We start from the raw sequence: 3,330 nt of genomic DNA, 5'->3' as shown, positions 1-3,330 counted from the left end.
TTTGAAATTTTTAGTTTAAAGTATAATTCATTGTGGAGTAGATATATAAATCATCATTTTACAATACAACTAAAAGTTAAATTAAAATTAATACAAACTAAAAGTACACGGGTAGATGAACACATGATACGAAGTTGGCATTGGAGACTCCCGGATTTCTTTTATCCGTCTTTCATCTCCACATACCTCTATTATGTATTTTAATGATGTACATATGTAAATTTTTTTATATCAATGAAACCGAGAGGATCACTTTTTCCTTAAAAAAAAGTGCAACAATTATTCAGTTATAAATAAGCTATGTATCAGTGTCACGGTAGTACAATACGGTAAAGTCATTAGGTGATGATACGACTGACCTGACGACGCTGGCACCAAATTCTTTTGGGTGTAGCTATCCAAAAAGGTGTTAGGGCTCATCTTGTTGCTAGGCTCCCCTAATTTCTTACCAGTTGATGAACCTTCTGAGTTGTAATTGGTTTTTTTCAAATATTATACTCCCTCAGTCCAAGTTTACTTGCTTAATTTGGATTTTACAAAAACTTGAAAGAAATTCAAATTACTTCCACATACACCATCGATCTTTTTCATTGTTTGTTCAATATAATAATTTTCATATCTTAATTTTTGTTTCTTTCTTGATAATTAGAAAAATTTAATAGGAAATATACCAATTTTTTGGTACAAATTTGTTAAAAAAAAACACAATTTGGACAAGCAAAGTTGGACGGAGGGGCATTAATAAAAAATCCGAAAAATAAAGCATAAGCGAAAATTAACAAAAAAACAACTAGGTATTTCGTATTTGCTTGCCCGTAGGGTTAACACGAGATGGACGGTTTAGATTATGGATGGAAAAGTTAAATCATCGTGATCTCAATATGGCAGATTTTTTTGTTGAACATCAAAAAGTTGATGCATTAGGTTGCATCGAAACTTCAAAACTCTATACAACCCTAAATTACTTTTTCTTTCTCTCGCTCTTCTATCCGCCTCCACTTCTGTTTGCCTCCGTCTCTCCCAAAGGAGATGAGAACACCTCCTCCTCTAATGTGAATATTGAAGATGGAGAACCTCGTGAAAACCCTAACAAAACAACCATATCATTTTTCAAATCCAAAAACTCCCATCTTTTCCATCGTGAATCCAAAACTACAGAAACTCCAGTCAATCATACACAATCCCTAATCGAAGTGATGAAAATGATGAGTAAGTATGCAATATTTGATTTATTTGTCGATGAAACTTGATTTTTTATGTACTATTTGATTTGCTTTGATATATATATAAATATATATATTTTTTTTTTGATCTAAGCCTCTTTTTCTCTATTGTGCAGGTGTACCTGAAGCAGGCCCCAAACAAAAAAATAGTTTACTCCACCAAGACGATTCATTTCAGTCCACCAAGCTAAGAAGTTTAGTCCACCATTTCACATCCGTCCGAGTAATGAGTAAACTAAGAAGAAGAACAGAGAAAAAGAGGGAGGGAGATGAAATTGAGTTCAGTTATTGATCACAACATTGATGTTTGGTAAGAATTTTCTTCTATGCTTCCTATTATCATCCGAAAGGGTAGTAGCTAAATAGTTATTTGTTTAATCTTACTCAATTAGGTTTTGCAGAATTTCGAATTTACTTTTTTTTTTATGCTGTTAACTTTTTTCTGGGGTTGGGTTTCCGTTTGGCTTGATTTTGTTTAAGAGTCCTTACTTGTCTAAAATGGATATTAATTGGTGAAATTGTTAGTTTCTGGCTGCTCATTACAAGTTAGTTTTATAGGGTTTGGGTTTGTTGGAATTATGTGTTATAATGTTATTCAAATGAAAATGGAGTTTTTTTATCAATGCCTTGGGGATATTTATGAAAACAACTCGACATTAACTTAGCTGCGACCAAGGTTTTTTGTTGACTGAACTTTTCTTTTTGTTGATACACAAGTGTGCGCCACTGGGATTGAGTACACCTGTAGATGAGCGTCATACTAGCTTACGATGCATGGTCAGGCGAGGGAAAGGCAAATGGTGTCACATATGAGTAACTACTTACGCAGTTTATGTCACCTGGAGATTGAATGATTGTTCCACCCCTCCACCATATGATCCACATGGAGGATACCCCGTGCCTCCACTAGAAATGACTGCACAAGCCCCTCTACCACCACACAACGGTTATGCACCTCTCCAGGTGATACTATGATCTAATTATCACCTCCATCAATCAACGGGCGCTTTCTGATTGTTTTGTTTATTTATATTACTGTTTGTTTTCAAACCACATATCAATTTTTCATAAGCTGTGTTTCTCTTTTGCTAAACTATAATTTCCAGTAGAATTGAAGCTCCATTAGGAAGTGGTAGTATCAATTATTTGCTCTCGCTTGCACCGAAGAGTTTCTGTTTTCGTACCTCTGATTAGAATTTTACTTTTGATGCGTAAATTGTGCCAGTTGATTGCGTATTCACGTATACTGCAAGGTGAAGTTCCTAGTCTCAGCTACACTCTTCTATGTATATACAGGGACTGTCAGACAGGTATAGGACGCTCATGCATATGATAGACCAATAGGAATGGACTCCTGTACCTAGTGTGTCTCATTTTGTATCCAATTGCAGTATTTACCTCTCCTGGCTCCCCTTTCTAGTCACTGCCAAATTAGAATTTTTTGTCATTATGGTGCATACAGAGTTGTAACAATCTCTTATTTTTCTGGTGGTATAATCTCCAATTTAAGACATATCGATTATTCTTATAAAAGATCGTAGTAGTTCTCTTTGCAACCTATCCAGATGATTGAATCTGTTCCTTTTCCCTCTTTCTCTTGCAGGTGCTTACACAGAGATGCAGAGGAAACTGTGCTCAGATGGGAAGACTTTGAAAGGGGATTGTTTGGGGTTAATCGTCTTCGAAAATCCAACAGTGCATGTTTTCACTTAACTATCTACCTTATACGCAGTTTCTCTGTAAATGTAATAACAATAATTTTTCAATAATAAATAAAGAATATCTGAGAATTTTTCAGTAAACAGATTCACTAGTATCAGTGATTAAAATATGATACTTGATGTGATACAAATAGGTGGCCAATAGGTTCTTAAAATCTTGACATACGTACGAGGCCTAAAGACACCAATAGCAGAAGATTGCCCATATGAAATACAGTCACAATTTACCAGTTTTCATGTGTCAAAACGTAACCTACAGCCACAAAGAAAACATTTGATGCGTCTTTCTAAAGCTTTTGGTCATGGTGTTTTTGATTCCATGCGACTATAGCTTATGAATTAGTCATGTTATTTTATTAATTTGCGTGTCTGAATGATAGTTATGA

General features: G+C 34.8%; 1 long non-coding RNA gene across 2 annotated transcripts; it reads left to right on the top strand.

Annotated features, from left to right (window-relative positions):
• Positions 1-1,029: 1,029 nt before the first annotated feature.
• LOC113274147 lies at positions 1,030-2,893 on the top strand. 2 transcript variants are annotated; one of them, XR_003322821.1, is made up of 3 exons: positions 1,030-1,209; positions 1,340-1,533; positions 1,941-2,080. It is a non-coding gene; the product is annotated as an uncharacterized LOC113274147 (long non-coding RNA). The 2 variants fall into 2 exon arrangements; XR_003322820.1 differs by lacking the exon at positions 1,941-2,080 and adding an exon at positions 2,827-2,893 and having other exon boundaries at positions 1,031-1,209.
• The last annotated feature ends 437 nt before the right edge of the window (positions 2,894-3,330 follow it).

This window comes from Papaver somniferum, chromosome 4, assembly GCF_003573695.1.
Source record: "Papaver somniferum cultivar HN1 chromosome 4, ASM357369v1, whole genome shotgun sequence".
Lineage (NCBI taxonomy): Eukaryota > Viridiplantae > Streptophyta > Magnoliopsida > Ranunculales > Papaveraceae > Papaver > Papaver somniferum.
This window is presented reverse-complemented; position numbering and strand designations above follow the sequence as displayed.